The sequence below is a fragment of the Patella vulgata genome, chromosome 5 (genome assembly GCF_932274485.2).
Source record: "Patella vulgata chromosome 5, xgPatVulg1.2, whole genome shotgun sequence".
In the NCBI taxonomy this organism is placed as follows: Eukaryota; Metazoa; Mollusca; class Gastropoda; family Patellidae; genus Patella; species Patella vulgata.
This window is the reverse complement of record NC_065883.2, coordinates 10888808-10915115: the sequence shown is the minus strand read 5'-3', so window position 1 is coordinate 10915115 and position 26308 is coordinate 10888808. Positions and strand designations below refer to the sequence as shown.

Here is a 26308-nt window from a genome sequence, read left to right as displayed (position 1 = left end):
ATGGTTGAAGACAGTGGAATTAGACGGATGAAGAAAGTGGAATTAGAAGGATGAAGAAAGTGGAATTAGATGGTTGAAGACAGTGGAATTAGAAGGATAAAAACAGTGGAATTAGAAGGATTAGAAAGATGAAGACCATGGAATTTGAGGGATGAAGCAAGTGGGATTAGAAGGTCAAAAAAGTTGAATTAAAAAATGGAATTAGAAGGATAAAACCAATGCTTCTACTCCCTTCATGCTCCCTGCTGAGTAACCCTACACACAAGAGTCAAATCAAAGATGGTTTATAAACTAGACACTATTCATTTACTGCATCACTTCACTCACCTTTCAATTATAACATTAAACACAGCGTAAAACGACACCGAAACTTGCAGCGGAAAAATAAACAAGACTTCAAATATGTATTCCTACCTACATATTGCAGATCTCAACCCATAATATCAAGAATTCAGTAAATCTCTCGGCTTTGATATGACATTTATCCTTCACACTAGCAGATGATCAGGCTTACCTTTCCTGTTGCTTGTCAAAATAATGGCTACTTTATGATGTATTGGTCAGAATTAATATCATCAACATACCATCTGGTCTTATAATTAAAATGATGCATTTATAACAAAGGTGGAAATTAAATATTTAGCCATGTGGGCTTCCCAAGTAAGTAAGAAGTGGTATCAGATGTTAAAAAAAACCCAAAAAAAACCTCATTCATCAACATCAGACACCCTTGTATAGAAATAAAAGAGAGAGAGAGAGAGAGAGGAATGGGGTTTAACATCCACTCGACACAAACTAGGTCATATCAAGACTAACAAATGGTTCAATTTTATTTCCATAATTCGCTTGAGCGTAGGGGTCTTTAGCAGTGGGAGGAAACCGGAGGACCCAGAGAAAACCCACGAGGTTGGACAGGCGACCCTACTCCTTGTCACATACAACCAGGGAATCGAAACTACGCCGGTTGACATAATGACAGACTTTATGATACAGTGCGCCCTTGCTAACCATTAGCCATTCCCCCCCTCCCCCTTGTATAAAAATAAAAACAACCCAAAACATCAAAGAAATTTCCTTGAAACACAAATTTATTAACACAGTAAAATCTCTCAATCTCATTAGCAAAAATCACAACTACTATAATGTGTACAGACTTTAAAAAGGATATTTTGAACGGTTTATCATTCTTGGCCAACAATGGGATCAAACCTTCTGGTCTGTGAACCAGCGTCTTATTCACTGAGCCACTGTGGCTCCCTGTAACATAACCAAATCAAGTATGGAGTAGTCCCTGGTTTAGAACAATTAAATAATCCCCAAGGGAGATTAATTAACTGGTAATGGATGCCTTTGATAAGCCCTGGGTCCATTAATGATGTACATGTAATTACCTAACAGCAGTCTGATACTTCATCCATTGTTATAATTACAGAAAAACAACTCAGTTGAAAATTGTCAATTAAAAACAAATATTTTTCCCTAAATGTATACAGAAAGCCTTTTCGTGCTCTCTACCCTGGAGAAAACTGCCTTGAAACTAATAAACACAAGATGATTGGTGTAAAATGTCATTTACTTAATGAAGACTGAAGCATGGGTTCTGATGGTAATTAAAATGTAATTACATGTAGATAGCATTAAAGACATGTGCTTATTGGAACTATGAAACAATTATTTGAAGAACCTCATGATTCTGAGGATCAATTAATAATTGAGCTGAATCAAAACCCATCTATCTGGAATATTTTGGGGGAATTTGGTCCTCTGGAGTAGAATATGAACCCTATAGAATCTAGTTGTTCTAACAGTATAAAGAATTATGAAATGGGGTTTAACATACTACTTTTCTCGACCATCTGGGCTAATGAAGACAGGTGTACGTCATACAGAAGGAAATTTTGCCCAGACAGCGGCTATAGAGCATGTTTTACATGCAAGCAACCCTGTACACAGGACCTTGGTTTTTCATCCTATCCGAATGACTGGACACTGTCCTAGCCAGTCCCTCTGTCCTGTACCACTGACATGTGGAAACCACACTGGAATATCCAGGGGAACTTTCTCAGCCAAGATCGAACCCTGGTACTCCAGGTTAGTGAGCAAGTACCTTAATCACTGAGCCACCATGGTTCCCACCTGTATAAGAGAGAGGGAGAGAGAGAGAGAGAGAGAGAGAGAAATGGGGTTTAACATCCACTCGACACAAACTAGGTCATATCGGGACTAACATTTAGTTCAATTTTATCTCAATAATTCTTTTACAGATGACCCTACTCCTTGTCATGTACAATCAGGGAATCAAAACCATGCCAGTTGGCTCAATGACAGCCCTTATGATACAACCCGCACTCACTAATTATTCATTCATCCAACCCCTTCACCTGTATAAGAGATGGAAAGCCTATAAGAAATATGTTAATATCATTAAACAGTCTAGTCTGTAAAATAAACCTATTTAATTTATACTGACATATATTAAATGAACCATCATCAACTAGACTGAAGTTATTTTCATGTTTATCATGAACCCTTTACCAACTGGACATATTTTATATCTTTTATTCCCATGTTTTCTTAAAACCACCCATAAATCTTCACCCTCCTCTTAATTCTAATGGGGGTTTGGATGGCCGAATGGTTAGCACGTGCGCGCTGTATCATGAGGCCTGTCATTGAGTTAACTGGCGTGGTTTCGAATCCCCGGTTGTACGCGATAAGGGGTAGGGTTGCCTGTCCAACCTCGTTGGTTTTCTCCGGGTCCTCCAGTTTCCTCCCACTGCTAAAGACCCCTACGCGCAAGCAAATTATTGAAATAAAATTTAAACCACATGTTAGTCCCGAAATGACCTAGTTTGTATCAAGTGGACGTTAAACCCCATTTCTCTCTCTCTCTTAATTATCTGTTGTTTTTTTACGTGCAAGACAACGTGTACACTGGTCCTCCATTTTTTGTCCCATTCGTAGGACTAGAGGATGTTAATTGTAGCAGCTGTGAAACTTGTCACAGATCTAGTTATCAACAAATCTGTTGAACAAGAAAGGTCAATTTTCAAATTCAAAAAACTTGAGAAAGATACATCTGATAGCCTGGAGCATGCACTGAGAGTTCTGCTCTTTCTCAATTAAATGATACACTTGAAAAAATTCCAGAAGACGTGAAAAATTTCACACATTACTTCAAATCATTACAATGTTAGATGTTTTTACATCCTGGGAATAAAACACATGGTGTGCCAAATCTCTTCAGACTCTCAGACACAACGCCAACCAAGCATGAAAACCCCAGACCATAACAAGGTGGCATTGAATCGCGCGGGAGATCATGTTCCCAAAAAATTCCTCAATAAATAAACTTGGTAAAACTCAGCTTCCTACAACTTGTTTGATCTGACGAGAAGACGAGAAGACGTAATTGCAGGAATCACAATCTGAGAATCGGTGCCAATATTGTTACAATTCCAGCAACTCTGTTGAATAACATGAAGGCCAAATTCTTAACAAATATTCAAGTGTTGTTAGTGAAAACAGGAATTTTTACAAGATGGATGAAGTGGATGAAGGCGTCAATTTCTTGCCATGATTATGACACATGTAGCACAAAAAGTAACTATTATAAGAATTCAAAACAAGTTTCGGCAGGAAATTCCCATGTGGATGACATCATATCATAACAAAGAAACATGTCTGACAACACAGAAAAAACGCACTGCCTATCGTTTCGAGTTAAAATGACATCAGAATTATTTCTCATATTACTGACTTAATATTTGAAGACACAGGAAATATGCACCTCCTATCGTTTCGAGTTAAAATGACATTACATTTGTTTCTCGTATTACGGATTTAATATTCGAAGACATATCTAGCTTGTTTGTTTTTACTCACATGCCATATTTACATGTAAATACTTGTAAGGTCAAGGGCCATAAAATAAGGCGTAACACTGTTATGTCGACTGCATGCCAATTTAACAATTTTATCATTTTGACATTGCAAATTTCAGGGTACAATTTGTACGCATGAAAACAGGTTTATATCCAAAAATATTAGCACAACCTAATCCTTGAGTGGCATTTAGTGATTGAGCACATTAAAAAAAAACACAACACAATTTATATAGAATACAATCACTGGTTTATACTTGATACTTCTACTTGATAACGATAAGAGAATACTTGTCGAAACATCGTGCTATAATAATGTGTATAAACCAGTGATTGTTTTCTATATAAATTGTGTTGTGTTTTTTTTTATTAGCACAACCGTAAAGCTGAACTATTTTGTTTCACGTAAATGACGAAAAGATAAAAGGTATGCTGATACAAACTGATTTTAACACTGGTTTAATAACATTTTAACATTTTAAAGTACTTTTCGTCAGTCTTGGGACTGATCATGTTTAAAGATATAGGTGTACATTCTTTTGTTCCTAGAAATGAGCTTAGCACTTTGTCAACAGAATACTTTGAGCAATGAAATGGGGTTTAATGTCCTACTATTCTGCACCGACTGGGCTAATGAAAAAAAAACTTTTTTGAGACTAACATGTGGTCATTTTTATTTCTATGCTCATGTGTGCAATATGTAAGGCAGAGAATCTTGTCTGGACAGAGGTTGTTCTGTCTTCTTTTCTTCAAATTAGTGCAATAACTGCCCTTCGACTATTTTAACTACAAACAGGGTGTCAAAAATTTTGTCTCTTCAAAAGTGATCACCACATCTTTGTTAATAATTTGGAATTACATGTGTCTCAAGCGTCTCGCATCATCACACATTTTTGGGTTTAGGAAGATGCTCCAGAATAATAATCATATGCATGTGTGGACTTCCAGAGACATTTTCCTGCGGCAATGACGAGAGCAAACCAAGCTGAAAAATCCTGAGGAACTTTTTCTATCGCACCCAAGGAACTCTCTCTGTAATTTAACACTATAGTATAACACATAAAGAATTTCCTAGAGAGGAAATCAGTTATTGTCTTAGTGGAATTCATTAAACTGGACAATATATATACAAGAGTGTTTGTAAGTACAAGGGGAAATGTATTTTGTCCTATTTTAGCCATTCAGTAATTACCTGAATAATTGATGACATTTAATCATAGTACTGATTGTTTTTTTACCCAATCTCACCCTGATTCACAACATTCACACAATTAGTACTGGATAAAAAGTACTATAGGTCAGAGCCTCCAGACCTTTTTTTTTAATACACTGTATAAATATTGACCTGTATAACCAGGACCAGATAAAGCTTGCAATGGGCCCCTGGCTGAAATGTCACCAGGGTCCGTGAATCAACAGTGAAAAGGGAGGGTCAGGGTCGCCAAGATAAAATTTATTAAAGAGTTATAAATATAGAATGAACACAAAAAATTGATATTGAATATATTTAGGAATTGAGCCATTTTTTTGAGAAAAAAATTATAATGGCCTCCCACTAAATACAGCCCTTTCAACTGCTAAACTAGGAGTTTTATTTAAGACAACATAAACTATGTGGGGGGGAGGGGGGTTAAGAAAGAAGAATTTTCATTGGTCAAGAGCTAAAATTTGCACTTTAATTTTAGTGCCCAGCCAATGAACATTCAGTTTTCTTAAAATATTTCATGAATAAGGCCACAGATCCATGTAATTTCCACGTACACAAATGAGCTAATGTACATGTAACATGGCATTTTGGTATATCTTATATTTAATAACTGTATACATTTCAAATTGAAGATTGAGAGGAAAATATGAAGCTAGAGATATGTTTTTGGCACCAAGAACTAATAAAATAGAAGAGTGTTCAAATTGATAATGAATAAAGTGTCCCTTGTCTGTCATTGTGGCAGATAAAGGGTGCAGAAAGGGGGCAAGACATTTCGACTACTGCCTGCCGAATGTTTTACACATGTTTATTGGGAGGAGTGAAGCAAATAGATACTGTTATCGTCCTAAGCTCACATCATTAACTTTAAACATACTTCTGGTGATTCCACAATTCTCTAAGGTCTTGTTAACCATATCTATATCCTTCTATTTCAAGGGTCTGGTCGACAAAAAATGATAAATATTTTGCTAGTAATAAGAAGAGGCTCGATTGGGGAGTAAAAATACTCAGGGTAATATCGGGTTGTATTATGGTTAATAACATTCTGGTGTAACATAATACAATGAGTTATCTTTATTTGTTAGAATAACTGTTAGCCTGATAATTTATGACAGGAAGTATGCTATAAAAAAAACTTGTTACATATTAATACATTGATACAGCCCATTTTCATTAGAACAGTCCACCCAGAAAAGTAGGACATTAAACCTCATTATATTTTCAAACAACTCTGCCTCTTCATAAGCTCATTGTAAGAAGTAATTGTATTCTATAGAATCGCAGGGCCTAAAATAAGGTTAAATTATCGTAGCAGGGATTCTGCGTCCGTGTAGAGTCGCAAGTGGGACTAGGGTGGAGGGGGGCACCCCCTTCAAATTTTGAATATTCAGAGCTGAAAACAGCATCTATGGACTATTCGGGCGCAGATTACCAAGCCTACTGGAAAACCTGACTAGTGAGCTGATGCGGCTGGCGCTCACTCAACTCATCCGAGAGAGTCAATCGAGGGCCAGCTGATCTGATCTGATCTGTACAAGTTAACTGACCACCACAAGAGGAAACACTCATTAGGGGTCAGGAGGCATCACTACCTTATACTTTTTCAGAGCACTGCATCATTGTTTTCAGACCACGGTTTTCTTATTTTCGAAGCATGTATTTTTCATTTCGAAGCACGTTCGTGCTCCAAGGAACGTTATTTTAGGCTGTGTAGAATTGTGACCTGTATACTCTAGCTCAATTACTAAATGCCATTGAAACAGTTCATTAGCTTAGTCGGCACAGAAAAGTATAAGGACATAAAACCCCATTTCATTTCCAAACAAGTCTGCATCTGACTTAGCTCAGTTAGTGCAGAAACCCCATTTCATAACATTTCATAGATACAGAACAGGTGCAGATCGGGACATGTTTGGAAATGAAATGGGATTTACTTCCATGGGTGGACCTTGGGAATTTAGTCCCACCCAAATGACTAGATGCTATACCTTGGCAGGACCTCTAGCCTGTACCACTAACAAAGCAAAACCAGCCTGGAAGAGACAGAGAGACAAAGAGACAGAGAGACAGACAGACAGAGAATTGCCACAACACAAATTGACTAAATGACAGACCTTACGGTTTCACACACCTGTTAAACCACTAGAACCACCCCTCTTCACCCCCGCCCCCACCACCCCCGCCACCCCTGGCACCCCCAAGTCTGGAAGATCCTGAGGAACTGTCTTGGCCATGGATCAAACCTGGGTACAAATTGATCAGTTAGCGAGTCAGCACCATGACTCACCATGCCACCATGACTCACCATACCACCCCATGCCACCATGACTCACCATGACACCATGACTCACCATGACTCAACTGGACATGGTATTTTGACTCCTAGTTAATTTAAATCAATTTTACTTTTCAAAAACTCATTTTCTAAAAATCATTTATTTTATTGATGAAGCAACGTTAAAAAGTCAAAAATCAAAAAAAAATTTTTTAACTTCAAACAGTCATAAATCCTAATTATTCTGTTAAAATGAAATAAACCCTTTTGTAATATACGAGACAGCCGACAGTAAATTACCAAAGTTGAGAAAATAAAACTCTAAAAAAAAATAAACAGTTGCTATCTTCTTTTATGATCCTGACATCATCGTTATTCACTGACACCTGAAACTCAGGAAGTCGTTCTTTTTACCTGAGCTGCTAATTCCATTCACAAAAGTTGTAATTCATCATTTATCTCATCCTAACACACCTATATATCTCCTGCGATGATAACTTAATTGGCCGTTTTCTTTGTTTGGCAAATAAGCAGAAAAATGTAACAAATTTGGGAAGAAAAAATATTTTGACACCATTACCTAGTGGTGGTAGCGTAAAAGAAAGTATATTTATGTTAAAAGATTGGTTTATAATAGGTTTACTCTATAAACAATGAACCTGTAGCATTTCTACCATTCTGTAATTCATTTCTTTTTAAACTTCCACTTTGCCGAGAGAACGGTGAGAGAGAAAGAAGAGAGATATGGGGTTTAACGCCCACTTGACACAAACTAGGTCATTTCGGGAATAACATATGGTTCAATTTTATTTCAATCATTAGCTTGCACGTAGGGGTCTTTAGCAGTGGAAGGAAACTGGAGGACCCAGAGAAAACCCACAAGATTTGGCAGGTGACCCTACTCCTTGTCACGTAAAACTGGGGAATTGAAACCACGCCAGTTGACTCACAGACCTTATGATACAGCGCGCATGTGTTAACCATTCGGCCATCCAACCACACTATATTTATGTTATGGTTTATAACAGGTTTACTCTACAAACAATGAACCTGTAGCGATTCTACTTTTCTGTAATGTATTTCTTTTTAAACTTCTACATGTACTTAGCTCTAAGAATCGTGCTAAAAGATTCTAAATATACATGAAACATTTTCAATTCAAAAGTTAGTTCTTTAGATGAAAAGTAATATAAATGTAATTTATTTTGTGCCATGGGGAAATAACTTTCCGTAAAATAGAAAATTAAATGGTGTCTGAAATGAAAAGTAGGATTTTGAATTTAAGAAGAACGAAAGAAAAGAGACACATTTTTTCGTGTCGGTAATGACGATCTCGCAAACATGCGATAAACTCAGTAAGGGGTATTTTAAGAGCCATCCAAAGATGAACGTTTTTTTAATTCAAGGAAAGTGCTTTTATTTTGTTTTCAGAATTTGCAGAAATCATCAGGCAAAGTGAAGTGAAGATTTCTTGACAAAGAACTGACCAACACAAGTCGACAACAGACATTAATTCGAAGTTATTTGCTCGTCAAATTGAAACTAATGAAAGCTACTTAGATTTGAAGCAGGGAGAGTAGCCGTGAAGTCGACGATAAAAAAATCAATTGAAATCTGGCTAACGTATTCTAATGGTGGCAATACTTGTCTGTGGTGCTGAACATTTGGCATTAAAATCTCCTTTTATTCAACTACAATAATGAAATGATCTTCATTCGTTATCAAAACAAATTTTGTGAACTTTTCAACCTTCCTCTATCTGGGCCCTGTTTCTCAAAATCTTAACTAAAGATAAAATCCAAATTTTCGTAGATACTTCAATTTTGATTGGCTAAGCACTAAAATCAACCTAATATTATCCAATCAAATTACTAAAATTTTGATTTTTATCTTAGTTAAAATTTCGTGAAACAGGCCACTGATCCTCTACTGTCACACAAAGTACAGATTATTAGAAATATAAACATCCATAAATTTATCACAGCAGATTTTTGTCAAATACATGACACTTTAATTTTCAAAGCTTCTTTTTAAAACTATAATTATTTGTAAACTAAAAGCTAATTTTATACAAATCAATTGTCAATGCTTTTTTCAAAAACTAAATTTGGGAATGCCACCCATGGTTCTAGAATACTTGAAACTAAGTTATCATAACGCAATGATTAATATCATCAGACCTACTTTATTACCAAGATTAACACCAACCAAGAAACCAATCTTACTCCTGCCATATTATTATTTTGAAGAACAATAAATCTCATGGACAAAATTACATCCTGCAATTTTCATTCGAGTACCAAGACATTCGTCTGTCCGAAGTGTGCTGATGTAATTTCCTGAGTAAGATAATAGAAAATTTTGAGAGCGTCTGCAAAGAGGCGGCCATGATAAGAACAGAAGTACTGATTCTTGTTGATAACATCCATGTTTCACCTTGTCCAGTTGTGAGAGAAAATAAACAAAATGAAACGTCTGATAGGCCTGATGTCTGGACATCTTGATTCTAGATCCAAGATGTCTTGATTCCTCCAGGAGTAGAGACAATTAGTAGCCATGTTTGTCTGTTAGGTGTGAGGAAAGAGATTAGTAGAAACATGTGTCTAGTAATCCAGGATTAAGGGTGTTTATAGGGATAGCAGTAAAATGTGCAAGTAATTAAGGAAGGGGGCTTAACATCTTGTAACAATAATACTTTGGTTATTTGAATTTGAAATAATAGTAGGCCATGGTCCCATAACACACAGCATGGCGTATGCCTGTCTTTATTACGCCACTGTTTGATGCAGAACATTAAGATGTTAAACACCACTTCGTTTCATTGTTTACCTCATATCAGGTAAATATGATGTTGGACATGTGTACCTGTGTACAAGGTACAAGCAGTTACAAGGTACATACATGTAGTCCTAATATTATAACACCTTTACTTGATTGGTATTTGACATGCCATGGTGTGACCTTTAACGTCTGACCTTATCTGCACTTGTTTATGTTTACATACCTGAATGTTACTCATGTATTAAATGATGAACCCCTGATCAGGTACCTTCAGCATTTCAAAATTCCTTAATGGAAGCTAAACTTAGGCCAAAAAAGAAATATATTGGCTCTTTTTTAAAGAGTAGCCACAATTCTCAGAGAGAGGAATTGGGGATCTTACTTTCGTTACAGTAGAATTGTGTTTAAGAGAGAGAGAGAAATGGGGTTTAATGTCCACTTGACACAAACTAGGTCATTTCGGGACTAACATATGGTTTAATTTTATTTCAATAATTCGCTTACGCGTTGGGGTCTTTAGCAGTGGGAGGAAACCGGAGGACCCGGAGAAAACCCACGAGGTTGGACAGGCGACCCTACTCCTTGTCACGTACAACCAGGGATTCAAAACCACGTCAGTTGACTCAATGACAGGACTTATGATACAGCACGCTTGTGCTAACCATTCGACCATCTACCCCCCTTGTGTTTAAGAAAATGAATAAATGAATAAATGAATGAACAAGGGTAAACCATAAGGCACTAGACATTGACTTTTAAATCCACATAATTAAATATTGGGGTCAGTATAATTAATCAATTAATTTATTAAAAAAAAAAATGCATAAAAATAATCTATTTCTAAAATGAGAAAAGGAAATGTATGAAAAATCCATCAGTTTCTAAAAATCTAGACACCAATTGAGGATTTCACATGGCAACAAATTTTTTATTGTACATTTATTTAGTTCAATAGTTTTACTTGTGAAACAGGATGTATTCCAGGGGGCCTAATGAAGAAATTTGCGTATCAAATAACGGCCCACACTTGGTTGACTTTAAGTCAATCAACATTGTCTACTTATTACAAACATTGCTCGGACCTGATTGACAACAATTTGATAAAGACATTCTACACTTAATACAAAACAGATTAAAATCAGCAAATTGCACCAGTGCAGTGGAATTACACAGATGGATTTACTATCAGGAAGCAATTAGACTGACCAACTGACCAAGGGGTTGATGGACCAAGACCAGACAGATGGAGCTGTAAGTTTCAACAACTACAAGTACGCTCCAGTGCAAACTGCACAGATTGTGTTTCCACAAATAAAAAGATGAAAGAAGTTGATGATGTATTTATATGTGGCATGCGGTTTCTCTTTATATATATGCTAGTTATTTGTTTAAACTCACTAAATTTATGTTGTACCCATCAGGTTTTTATAACAGAAACTTTGTTATACACTGTATCTCGGTACAGGTAAATTAAATATATCCTTAAACTTTGTTATACATATTCTTCTTTCAAAAAGCAATTGTTTTTTTTTATTTCTCGGATCACCAACATCTTTTTTTAGCTAAAAGAAATAACTTAATGTTTAGTCAGTGTCCGGCTCCAATACCAAATAATACCCCAAAATACAAAACAAAAAGTTTTGTGTGATGTCGAATAATAAATAATAAATAATCTACCATTTAGTTTTAGATGTTGTACAGCTCTATATTCTTTTAAAAAACAACTTAAAACACATTTATTTAAATAGGCTTTTAACTGACTCTGTATACAACTGTTAACATGTCAATAATTTTCTTGGTTTTTTTTATATAATTACATTGTCACTTACATGTATATGACAGAGCGCACTCTAAACATACTTAATTGTCATCCTTACAGGCACCACCCTTCAAGAAGTGGGAGTCAGGCTCGAATCCTATCATTGTTCTCAGCCCTGACATGAAGAAACCCGACTCAGTTATTTGTACCACCCAAACGACTAAGCAAATACTGTCTTTTAATTGTCTTCCTTGCAGGCCCTACCCTTCAAGAAGTGGGAACAATAATCTGTAGGTGGCATTTTGTTATTGAGAAATTAAATGAAACGGGGATTAATGTCCTACTGTTCTGCTCCGAACTGAGCTAATAAAGACGGGCATACGCCCTACAGAGTGCTACGTCCTACTCTAATAACGAATTCCAACTGTCAAGGGATCTTTTACGTGCACATCAATGTGTACACAGGACCTTGATTTTTCATCTCATCCGAACGACAAGACAGCTGTACTTGTCAGGCTTGTGATTGAGAAACAAATAAAGAAAACACAGTCTTTATGGGAAACAATCACTGGTTTCATTCTAAGCTTGATAACGTCATGCTTTTTTTTTTTTTTTGGGGGGGGGTGGGGAGATCACGTGGCTAATCATCCAGATTTTCTGGCGTCGGAGGTCGGGTGTTCGATCCCTGCATTGGCCGAGAAAGTTCATCCAGATTTTCCGGCGTGGTTCCCCCTTGTCAGTAATGCAGGACGGAGGGCCTGACAAGGACAGCTGTCTAGTCCTTCGGATGAGACAAAAAACCGAAGTCCCGTGTATACATTGGAATGCACGTAAAAGATCCCTTGGCAGTTGAAATTCGATATAAGAGTAGGCGATAGTGCCGCTGCCCGGGCAAAATTTCCCTCATAGCACACTGTATGGCGTATGCCCGTCTTCATTAGCCCAGCATAGCAGCAGAATAGTAGGACGTTAAACCCCATTTCATTTCATTTCATTTACGTCATGCTTTTAGAATAAAACCGGTGATTGTTTCCCATAAAAATTGTGTTCTGTTAATGTGTGAACCATGTTTGAAAAATGTGGGCATTCTTTGCTGCCCTGACATAAAGAAGAATGTCACCTTATCATAAAAATTCCCAAAATAAATCACCTCTAAAAACGCTTCAAATTCTGTACTCATGCCATCTGATAACACTCACTGATAACACATATTTATTTGTATGCATTTTAATTTTATTCTAATCACCACTAAAGATAAACCATTCTAAGAAATAAAGTACATGTAAACTTACAAAATTAAAGATGCATTATGCAAGAGCTAAATCTGCCTATTGCAGGTCTTTCTTTAGGCCTTAAATGTTATTTATCACCCAATAATACATTGTACAGTAGATATCGCTTGTGTGATATCGCTTTACATGAATTTGAATGGTCAGTTGAAAAGGAACTACTTTTTTTTATTTTCAAAGAACTGTTCATTTCTTATTAAAAGTACCTTTTTTTTATTAAAAATGAACTATTGTTATTCAATTGACCTTGATGGAAACACTGGGTCAATATAAAGGACTTTGCAATGGTTGAATTGCTGTCAAAAAATTATATATCACTACGCCGTAATGTTCAGTAAAAGTGAAATCTACAGCAAAGAATTATATTTATCTATTTGTGCATGTAAGAAGGGATTGGGTGATAAATAAAATCTCCTACTCGTCTTTTTTGATATCAAAAAATATCAACACTCGTTGATAAAGTAAAAAAAATACTCGGCAGAGCCTCGTTTTTTGTTACTTTATCAACTTGTGTTGATATATTTTGATATCAAAAAAGACTGGTAGGAGATTCTCTATATAAACTATTAATCAGACATTAATTAACTTATCCAGACCATAATCAACTCTCGATGACATTGTATGTGTCAGATTTTCACTGGATTTGAATCTGATTTGCTGCTCAGCGCTCATTGATGATTTAATCCAAAAATGGATAGTTGAGACTATGTTTTTTTATCGTAACTACTTTAGTAATGATGATCGAGGCCAGGCCTACAATTCAACCATTAATATCTCAGTTTGTAGAGGAGTCATATGACTGAAATTTTCAGCATATTCCCTTTAAATTATCTTATTTTTAACTATTATAGCGAGAACTGCCAATTCTTTATCTTATCTTACCTAATGCCCCTTTAATATTTATTTTTATATTTTGATGCATATTTTAAATGTGTAAAGTATGATAAGTAATTATTGGTTTATTCAAGCAATTTGTAAACAGGATATGCAAGAGATATAAGAATTAGACTCATCATTGAAAGTGAAAATAGTCGTAAATAGAATCAATATAGAGAGAGAGAAATGGGGTATACCATCCACTCGACAAAGACTAGGTCATTTTGGGACTAACATATGGTTTAACTTTATTTCAATAATTCGCTTGTGCATAGGGGTCTATAGCAGTGGGAGGAAACCGGAGGACCCAGAGAAAACCCACGAGGTTGGACAGCTGACCCCATTCCTTGTCACATACAACTGGGGAATCGAAACCCCGCCAGTTGACTCAATGACGTACTTTATGATACAGTGCGCATATGCTTACCATTCGGTCATCCAACCCCCCCAATCAATATAGAGAACACTGGTGGTAGCAGCAGGGATGGAAGCCGCTGTGGCTCAGTGAGTAAGATGCTGGTACAACTAGTATGGAGGTCTCGGGTGCACTCCCGGTGTTAGCCTGAGAAATTTCCTTTGGATTTTCCAGTGTGGTTTCCCCTTGTCAGTGGTGTAGGACGGAGGCCATGGCAAGGAGCAGTGACAACTGTTTAGTAGTGTAGATGGTACAAAAAAAACCAGAGGTCCCGTCTACACATTGGCGTGTATGTAAAAGATCTCTTGGCAGTTGGAATTGGATACAGTATAAGAGTAGGCTGTAAAATCAGAACATCTACTGATATTTTACACAAGGCCTTGCGTAGTTCTTTCAGAAAGGTCTGTCAATGTACTGATACTTTATACAAGGCCCTGTGTCCGTCCAGTAAGATCAGAAAATGTACTGATATTTGATGTAAGACCTAGCATAATCTCTATAAGACCAGAAAATGTACTGATATTTGATGTAAGACCTAGGGTAGCCTCTCTAAGATCAGAAAATGTACTGACCTTTGTAAAACTGTCTTCAAGCTGAGTAAGTATTTGTAAGTATCAATCAATAAGGGAACTAATTATCAGCATGTTAGATTATTTCTTTACAAACTGACCAGACATTAATCTGTAGTATCAACAACAAACATCAAACAAACAATCAGTTATCATGTCTTGTTATATCTCCTTACAACATCACTATATAATAGTCATTATTACAACATCACTATTAATAGAGAGAGGGGGGGGGGGTATCACATCTCTGTACAGCATCATTATTAATAATAATCTTTACTAATCATGTAGAGGAAGAGAGACAGAGAGAAATATGAGGTTTAACATCCACTCACACAAACTAGGTCATTTCGGGACTAACATATGGTTTTATTTCAATAACCCACTAGGTTGGACAGGTGATCGTACTCCTTGTCAGGTACAACCGGGGAATGACAAACTCAATGACAGACCTTATGAAACAATGCGCATGCGCTAACCATTCAGTCTCTCTCTCTCTCTCTCTCTCTCTCTCTCTCTTTATTATATTTATTGTATTTCAAATTTCAGTTGAATCATATTTATATATTTTTATATATTAATAAAATATTTTAATAAATGTCCATTTTCAATTCCTATCATTAAGTCCTCACTGAAACCATGGTGAAAATACAAAAAAAAAGAACCAATCTTATTTTTGTCTGAACTAAAAATCATTTTAAAACATCTCACGCTAACAATAATCCGAGCTATTATCAGCTTGTCTACGCTAGGCTGGGTTATAGTCTGCATCAATGTGGCTTCCATGTACAGGATCAAAAACGTTATCTATGCTTAACTATTCCACACTTTTAACCCCCTTTTTTTCTAAGTTCCTGATTCTCTAAAACACTAGAATTCTATTAAACGTAATCATTGCTATGCCTGACATTGTTTTATCTTTTAAATCTGGTTTTAAATTAATCTTCACTGACTGTTAAAAGTTTTTAGTTTCTAACACTATAAATACTTGAAGTCTATTTAAAGTAATTGTAGTACATGTAGGTCCCGTCGTTAATTTTATCTCTTAAATCAGACTTAAATCAAATGAAATGGGGTTTTACATTCTCCTGTTCTGCTCTGACTGGGCTAATGAAGTGTGCTATACAGTGTGCTATGAGGGAAATTTTGCCCAGGCACGGCACTATGGCCTACTCTTTTATCGAATTCCAACTACACGTACCAAGGGATCTTTAACACGCACGCCAATGTATACACAGGACCTTGTTTTTCTATACCATCCGAATGACTAGACAGCTGTCCTTGTCAGGCCCTCTGTACTGCACCACCGACAAGGGCAAACCATGTTGGAAAATCCTGATGAAATTTCTCAGTCAATGCATGGATCGAACACGCGACCTCCAGGCTAACGAGCCAGCATCTTACCCACTTAGTCACTGTGACTCCCCTCAGGCCTGGAAATAACGGTTTTAGATGGAACTCACAAAATGTCAGGCACTAATGAAATAATACCTGACATTTTCAACTTATTGCCGGACATGTATTAATAATATCAATAAAAAAAGACAAATCAGTGCCGGACAAAATGACAGACACCAGAGGTTTAGTGCCTGACAAAGCCTGAATCTGTACCTGACATTGTCTGTGACAGGTGCCTTATTTCCAGGCTTGACTCCCCTAAATCAGACTTAAAGAGAGAGAGTGAGACATATGGGGTTTAAAATCCACACAACACAAACTTGGTAATTTTGGGACTAACATATCGTTCAATTTTATTTCAATAGCTCGCTTGTGTGTAAGAGTCTGTAGGAGTGGGAGATAACCAGAGGAACTGCAGAAAAGGTTGGACCGGCGACCTATACACCTTGTCACGTATAATCTGGGAATCTCAACCACTTCACTTGACTCATTGACAGACCTTATGATCTGAAGTACATGTACACATGTTAAACCATTTGGCCACCCAATCCCCTATTACAGAGAAGATGAAACATCAAGTGTTGAGGTGTTTTAAGGCTTTTAGATTATTTTGTGTTTTCAAGCTTAGCGGTGGCTCTTGCTTCGAAATTTGGGGGTTCAATGAAAACAATGCCATCCCAACACCCCAAATGTACCACATATCTGTTTCACTAAACGATGTAAATAGGAAAGTTAGACCAATGCTTTTTCAATGTTTGTTATATACATACAAACATTAGTGAAATGGGGGCCTAGAATCTTTCAACCCTCAACATCACATGTAGACCACAAACCATGCAGCAAGAGTGGTTGATTTGGTTATTATAACATGCAGTCGCCCCAAAAATACATGTAATTTGTATCTTACCACTGTTGACATTATCAGTAGACTGCAAATGATTAGGAATATATTGAAATCAATCAAAAAATAAAAATAAATACCTGTACTGACTTTTGTACAGGGACGTGTTGCACATTATCACTATTATATTACCTGTGTGAGTAACCAGAGTAGTGACCCAGATTATATTTGAATGGTGTATAGAAAAATGTAAACAATGTGACAACAAAGGACAACTTACTTCTTCTCTGAATGTAAATAGAATCCTCCCCAAATAACAACACTGTTGTCTGTCTCACATAGTCAAAGTCTCCAGTTAACTGAGTAAAATCTCTATAAAGGTCAATTAATTCTTTAATTCAATGTAATTATCCACACCTGACTAATGCAATGCAGGACACTCATTTCTTTCTAAAAATAGTTCAACTCAGGTGTGTGACCTTCACCTTTGATAAGAAATGACCTTGACCTTGATCTACCTTATGAGAAATGAATCATCTGCTCTTGTCAAAGTCCATTAATTTATTTTTGACAGTGGTCAGTGCTGATATTCACAAAATAATAATGGTCGACTTTGATACCGATATGAACATGGCAAACGGACGGAATACTGTAGTCTAAGTTGTGATGTATTAAAAAAAAAATATATCATCATTATAAAGCGTGTTAATACTGTAGAACACTTTCTAAAATGAGTTGGGGGGTGGGGGGGAATGGCCAAACAGTTAGCATGTGCGCGCTGTATCATAAGGTCTGTCATTGAGTCAACTGCCTGGGTTTTGATTCCCTGGTTGTACATGACAAGGAGTAGGGTCGCCTGTCCAACTTCGTGGGTTTTCTCCGGGTACTCCGGTTTCCTCACACTACTAAAGACCCCTAAGCGCAAGCGAATTATTGAAATAAAATTGAACCATGTGTTAGTCTCGAAATGACCTAGTTTGTGTCGAGTGGACGTTAAACCCCATTTCTCTCTCTCTCTTTTCTAAAATGAATTAGATTTTGTTGAAGAATGCAAATGACAATCAGCAGCTGTGATTCAATTTTGTTTTCTTAATTAAATTTTAAATAATCAATTTGAGCATAGATAAAGACATAAAGAATAATGTCCGAAAAATGCAAACCATGATCAGCAACTTTAATAAAATAGACAAGTTATAAAAATCGTAATTAATCATGTGTCCTTATTAATCTCAATTAAACGTAATTAGCGTAATCAATCTATAGAAATCACGCTGTGAAAAGAAAGCCAAACCATCGCGCTAACAACGCAACATAATTATTTTCTAAGCATTATCAACTGAATTCATCTGTAGTATTGTATTTTCTACATTTTTATTCATTTTAGAAGACAATGAAAAGAAACAGATATTATCTTCACAAAAACAAACTAGTTTCCTATAATCTGATTAATAAGCACAAATTATTTTTTTTTCTTTCTTTTAAGACGAACGGTAAATATTATATGGATTAATTTGACTGATCGTTTAGTCAAAAGCCCACACAAATAAGAAAAAATAGAGACTGACTGTTTATAATCCTGGAACAAATGAAAGCTTTTTACTGCTTTATACAAGACATAAAGAGTATATTTTATTTTCATGTTTTTCATTATCCCCCCTTTTTTACGCAATCTTGGGATTGATGTACATATTAAAATTTGTCATTTTTTTTTATGGAATTGTATAAAATTAAGAGTTATAAACATTCTATACAAATTTTTTCAATTAATCGAAATGAAATGAAATGGGGAAATTTTGCCCGGACAGCGGCACTACGGCCTACTCTTATATCGAATTCCAACTGTCAAGGGATCTTTTACGTGCATGCCAATGTGTACACGGGACCTCGGTTTTTCATCTCATCTGAATGACTAGACAGCTGTCTTTGTCAGGCCCTCTGTCCTGCATCACTGACAAGGGGGAACCACGCCGGAAAATCTGGATGAACTTTCTCGGCCAATGCAGGGATCGAACACCCAACCTCCAGGCTAGCGAGCCAGCATCTTACCCACTTAGCCACCGTGATCCCCCTTTTCAATTAATCATACACTTGAATGATTCCATAAGTTATTCAGTCGCATAATTAAGGGCACAACATTCGCAAGGACATGAAATGAAATGAAATGAAATGGGGTTTAACGTCCTACTGTTCTGCTCCTATACTGGTCTAATGAAGACGGGCATACGCCATACAGTGTGCTATGAGGGAAATTTTGCCCGGGCAGCGGCACTATCGCCTACTCTTATATCGAATTCCAACTGCTAGGGGATCTTTTACGTGCATTCCAAGGACTAGACAGCTGTCCTTGTCAGGCCCTCCGTCCTGCATCACTGACAAGGGGGATGCAAGGACATTCACTTGTATTTCATAAGGTAAAAACCGTAACATATAATGTAATTAATAAAGTACATCTGTGTATAAAAATTGTAATGTATTGTAATTAATAAAGTACATTTGTGGATAAAAGTCGTAATGTATTGTAATTAATAAAGTATAAACATCTTGACGTACACGTACAATCTAATTAATAAAATACATTTGTGTATAAAAATTGTATAATAAAGTATATATGTGTATACAAAATGTATAATGTAATTAATACAGTACATCTGTGTATAAAATTGTAACTTATTACATAATTAATCAAGTAAGTCTGCAGATAAAAATTGTAACGTATTGTAATTATTAAAGTAAATATGTGTATAAATATCGTAACTTATTATGTAATTAATAATGTACATCTATGTATAAAATCAAAACTTATGTAATTAATAAAATACATCTGTGTATAAAATCAAAACTTATGTAATTAATAAAGTACTTATGTGTATTCTTCATGAAGAATGGACTGGCTTGTATGAAATAGATAGCATAATCAGTATTACTATTATATATGTCCTTGAGACAAAGATGGGTTCAATAAATGACCAAATTATGTTCAAGGGAATTAAGCTTTAATTGATTAGATTAAAACCATTTTTTTTTCATTTTTTAAAATCAATTCAATCACACCAGATAAGACAAACCTTTATTAAACATAATTTTTTTTCTCCCAGGATTACGTTTTTTTTTCTTATAACATCATATCCATAGGCAACTCTCTTTCTTAAAGCTCCATTGAATATTATTTTTAACATGTTATTATGAAAGTTTATAAAAGATGAAAACTTGCTTCCCACGGCTAATATGTATTGTAAAAGTCATATCCATTAGCAACTCTTTTTTAAAGCTGTATTGAACAATATTTGTTAAGTTATTTTACTTTTGAAAAATTGATACATTCTTTTGTTAAGTCATGTATTTAAATTTTTAACTTTCTTTTTTAAATTTGTATTGAACATTATTTTTGACAAGTTATTATGAAAAACAACAAATGATAACAAATAATAAAAAAAGTATTTTACTTTTAAAAAAAATTCATTTATTTCTTTTGTAAATTCATGTATTTCGAATTTTCAACTTTCTTTCTTAAAGCGGTAGTAACAATTCTTTTTGTTTCATTATAATTTCAATGTGCAGTTCTTTTCTTAAAGCTGTATTGAACATTATTATAAAAAAAAAATCAAATCATAACAAATAATATAAAAATTTTTTATTTACTTTAGAAAAATTAATATATTTACGACATGTGACATTTACATCCACAAGAATAACAAAAGTTCAATTTTTTTCTTTTCTTTTCTTTCCTTTATTTGTCAAATCTCAGACTAGGGTAAATATAAAGCCGTGGATCGGTGACAAGAAAAAAACACGTTATTGACAGCAAATAAACGATTGGTCTATATCATCCATTAGAATGTGTTTACCTTGGTTATTGTTGCACCATTAATCTCGCAGAACATCAACATTATCATTAAAGTCTAAATATTTTCGCTCAATTCAATCAGACAAAGAAAGTAAAGTTTTGATAAACTGTGAGTAGTTAGGAACAACGAATGAATCACGGCCAGATTTAGACAACTATTTATCTAACTAACAGATCTCCTATAAAGAGAAGTTAAAAGCTCTCGAGAAAAAAAAGTCGTCTTCGAGAATAGGGCCTTAAATTGCGATCAGTAAAACCACTTCGACTAAAGCACCATCCAGTGAATAGAAATGTTGTTGACTAGCTTTTAAGAATTCTTCTCATTGGTATTCGCGGCCACAGGCCTCCACTTGTTCTTTATTTGTTTAATTTAATATTGGACCTGCAAATGAAGTCTAATTCCACGCGATTGGTCTGCAAGCCAATCAGAAGTGGTCTCCTGAATAGCGAATATGAATAGCGTTAGAAATAAGGAGTTGTCAACACGTCTTATCAATAAGCACTTCATTGATTCTCCATATCCTCAGCTTGTATTTAGAAACCTACTTCTCCTGTCTAATCTATTGTATCTCCCAGCGAAAAATTTCCCTCCGTCGTCCGCAAGAGAGAAAAATATTAACTGTTCTGGTTGATAAATGACATACGATTCCCACAATATTTCTAAACCAGTGAATTTTGTCTGGAATTTTTCTGCCATTGATAAATAGCCCAAAATGCTGTAACTTTGAAAAGTGTTTATCAAGATCAGGAAAAAACCCATGAACTAGAACAATGCCACACTGTCAGAAATTTGTTGATCCTTAAGTAAATCTAAAAATATTTACCTCAAAATGTTGTTACTTTGTCTGAGTTAGTCGCCACGTCAGTAAAAAACACTCCAAGAATAATGCCACACTGTCGGAATAAATGCTCATGGAAATTCGGTGATCCTAAAGTAGATCTAAAAATATTTACCTCAAAATGTTGTTGCTTTGTGAGAGTTAATCGCCACATCGGAAAAAAAACACTCCAAGAATAATGCCACACTGTCGGAATAAATGGTCACGGAAATGTGTCTGTTAGTAAGATCTATAACCAAATGAATTTCTACTTTCCGGTCTTAAAATCTTGGGAATGAACGCAGAATCCAGCGTAAAAAAAGATTGAAAGGATTTCATTGAAATAAGCTTTTAGATATAACATCAGACATTTTGTGTTGAATTGAAGCTTTTCCTTTAATTGTGTTATTCTGGCTCCATGATTAAGGCACTGGCACACTAACCAGGAATCGGCCGAGAAAGTTCCCGGGATTTTCCAGGGTGACTTCTCCTTGTCAATGGTGCACAGAGAGCATGGCAAGGAAAAGCATCTTGTCATTCAGATGGGAAGAAAAACCAAGTCGAGATTGCAGACAGTTGGCCAAGTGGACAGTTGGAATTCAATTACTATCCAGTCAAAATTTCACTCATACTACATGGTGTATGCCCGTTTTTATTAGCCTGTTTTTATGCAGGAAAGTAGGCCGTTAAATCATTCATTCATTCATTTATTATTCTGGTCAATTTTAGATGGAGATTGTTCCTGACTTCACCTGGGGGGTTGGATGGCAGAATGTTTAGCGCCTGTGCGCTGTATCATAAAGTCTGTCAATGAGTCAACTGCCATGGTTTTGATTCTCTGGTTGTAAGAGACAAGAAATACGGTCACCTGCCCAACCTCGTGGGTTTTCTCCAGGTCTTCTGGATTCCTCCCACTGCTAAAGACCCCTATGCACAAGTGAATTATTGAAATAAAATTGAACCATGTGTTAGTCCTGAAATGACCTCTCTCTCTCTCTCTCTCTCTCTCTCTCTCTCTCTCTCTGTTCTGCTTGGAGCTATTTATCCTGAGCAAGCCACCATAACAGATCTCAACTGGTCAGTTCTAGACAGTGATTGTTCTGCTTGGTACCCTGATCAAGCAACCATGACAGACCTCACCTGGCCTGATAACAACACACAGCACTACTTATAGATAACAGTCAGCATCAAAACCAAACCAGATAAAATAAAAACAAAGCTTAAAGAGACATTCTGATCAATTTTTTGTTAACTACAAATTATAAATTAGACCAAATCAAATTCCTTGGTGTCCTGTGAACATTTTTTTTATTTTTTGCTTCAATAAATTTCAATATTCAAAAGAAAAGAGCAACAAGTACTTTTTCATTTAAAAATTTTTTTTCACGCCAGAAATAGTAAGCAACATTTGAAAAACAAAATTTCTGTGTCTATAGTTGTTGGGATGGGATAAAAAATAAAAGTACGCATGTACATGTTGGCATGTACATGTACGTAAAAGAACCGTTGGTAGTTAAAATTTGAGGAAGAGTTGATCGAAACGGCAAAAATTCTGTGTCTAGTCGTTAGGATGTGACAAAAAACTAAGGTCACATGTAAAGAACCCTTGGCAGTTAAAATTTGTTGAAGTGTTGATAGAAACGCCAAAGTCAAGGCAAAATTGCTGTTAATCTTCATCAGAGCCCTGTTGGTGCAGAGAAGTAAGGTTTTAAACCCCATTTTATTACATATTACACTGCTTTAACATTAGGGGTCAAATTCAAACCGACGCTGGCTCGCTAGCCTGGAGGTCGCGTGTTTGATCCCTGCATTGGCCGAGGAAGTTTATCCAGATTTTCCGGCGTGGTTCCCCCTTGTCAGTGATGCAGGATGGAGAGCCTGACAAGGACAGCTGTCTAGTCATTCGGATGGAACGAAAAACCGAGGTCCCGTGTACACATTGGCGTGAACGTAAAATAACTCTTGACAGTTGGAATTCGATATAAGAATAGGCCGTAGTACTGCTGTCCAGGCAAAATTTCCTCATAGCACACTGTATGGCATATGCCTGTCATCATTAGCCTAGTTCAGAGAAGACAAGTAGGATGTTAAACCCCATTTCACTTCATGTCAATTTCTAACCAGAATCATCAATATTCTAATCTATAGTACCAAGCATCTCATAGCTTTAACAATAACTTTGAAACTCATATTTGAGGGATAAAATTGAGAAATGCCAGTTGCCAAACCCCACATCAATAGTCCTGTATGCCTGTGGGTAGAATGTCTCTTCAAAGAAGAAGGAACCCACAGCAGACCAACCACAAATACTGTTTAATGAATTTTGTTAATCTATTTGTATTTCAACACATCTTCATTTCAACTGATAAATTTCCCAGTAAATTATCAGATCTATCCTTTAATAAACAAACTGATTAGACCAATAAATAATGGTTCAATTATGGATTAAAAAAAAATCAGACATTTCTCTCACACATAAGTGACAATTCACTGACATTGGTTTACAATAATTGTTTTAAACCAATATTCATATGCCCCATGCAAAATATAGGGAAATATGACCCATGCTTTGCGTTTGGATAATATGCCCTTACATAAACGCAGGAACAATATGCCCTGTTAAACACTGGGACAATATGCCACTTCATAAACGCAGGAACAATATGCCCCATGATAAACGCATGGACAATCATACCCCAGGTTAAATGCATGTTAAAAAGGACAGAACTGCATGGTAGGAGTCATTCAAAATTTTATGATTTTTTATTTAGTGAATCTTATTTACCAGTAAGTGATAGAATACATCTGGCGATAGTTTAGAAACCAAAAACCAAAAGAAAATTTCAGAAGAAATCTGACAATGTGCATGGTAGGACCACAGCCTGAATAAATACATGCCAAGGCGAAGTTCGACTACCATTCTGTGTTTTGTGCACTCGATGCTACACCATCTGTGCTATTGTGATTGTAACCCTTCTGTATTTTTCGACCCCACAAGATGGCTAGAAGCAGACGGCAAGATGGCAGTAACTTAGTAACCCATTATCTTTTGAAGTTAAATAGCTTCTGTATACTTTGGCTACATCATCAATCCACAATGACACATTGAAAACAATCCGAGCCCATTAAACCCCAAACTTTTTCAACATAACTCTGATTCCATTTTGAAAATGACAATTTTCACATTTTTTACTGGGATTACTGGCAGTTGTCATTTAAATTCTTAAACCATTTCACTGTTTACCTTTGTGGAAATTAGTTTTCTTTCAGTTGTTTTTGCAAAATAATAGGTGACATTTATATGAGAACTATTTAGCCATTAGGAAATGCCAGTTTTGTTAAACTACTTAAAGATACAAGCTGACACGATTCCAGGTAGGTTTTCAGTTGTTTCTTTTTTCTTTTTCTAAGCACATAACATTAATTAAAATGAATTTGAAAACATAGTTTTGTGAAGTAACAAATGGTGGTACTTACTACTTATTTTTAGACCTTTTGGCGTCTGCTAATGGAACCTGAAATTACAAAAGAAAGTTTTTAAGTCTGAAACGAAGATAAAGCACAAAAGAAAACTATTTGATCACAGAACTTCCATTAAACTGATGCATCATTTCTTATTAGTTTGTTGTTTTTCGTAGCCTATATATTTTTTGTAGTCCAGGAAATGAAATGGGGTTTAACGTCCGTCTTTTCTGCACCAACTGGGTTAATGAAGATGGGTATATGCCATGCAGTGTGCTATGACAGAAATTTTGCCTGGGCAACAGTGTTTCCGCATAGTCTTTATCGAATTTAAGGGTTCTCAGGACAGCGGCACTACAGCCTACTCTTATATCGAGTTCCAACTGTCTAGGGATCTTTTACATCCCATCCGACTAGACAGCTGTCCTTGTCTTTCCCTTCGTCCTGCATCACTGACAAGATGGAACCATGCTGGAAAATCTGGATGAACTTTCTCAGCTATTGTACGGATCAAACATCCGACCTCCAGGCTAGCGAGCCAGCGTCTTACTCACTTAGCCTCTGTGACCCCCCAAAATCACTTATCAATCTGTTGGATACAAATATTATAAAGATTGGAATCCAAAAACCACACACGCTGTGGAAGTTTGAAGACAGACCTATATCCTATATGTAACGCTTTTTTACACTTTGTTTTATGTTATAAATGTAGGTCTATAATAGCTAGAGAACGATTTGAGTGGAAGTTTTTTATCTTGGGAAGAAATCAGGCAGTAGGTAAAAATGTCTGTATTATCTTAGTAGAGGAGTGTTATCATGGTCGACATATGAACGTCAGGAGATGTTTTAAAAGATGAGGAAATACCAGCATGTCATCACCATTACTG

The 26308-nt window shown here is 35.9% G+C and overlaps 1 protein-coding gene across 5 annotated transcripts in view; it reads right to left on the bottom strand.

The window, feature by feature from the left end:
* The window catches only part of LOC126821931 (alpha-mannosidase 2x), a 164111-nt gene that overhangs the window by 21608 nt on the left and 116195 nt on the right, over positions 1-26308 (bottom strand). For 3 of the 5 annotated variants that reach the window (XM_056101171.1, XM_050550573.2, XM_050550574.2), the window contains one exon: positions 25437-25474. The gene's annotated coding sequence lies outside the window, so the exon portion shown is untranslated. Of the gene's footprint in view, positions 1-17577; positions 17750-25436; positions 25475-26308 lie in introns of those variants that run through there. The other 2 variants (XR_007680538.2, XM_050550570.2) reach the window with 1 other exon arrangement.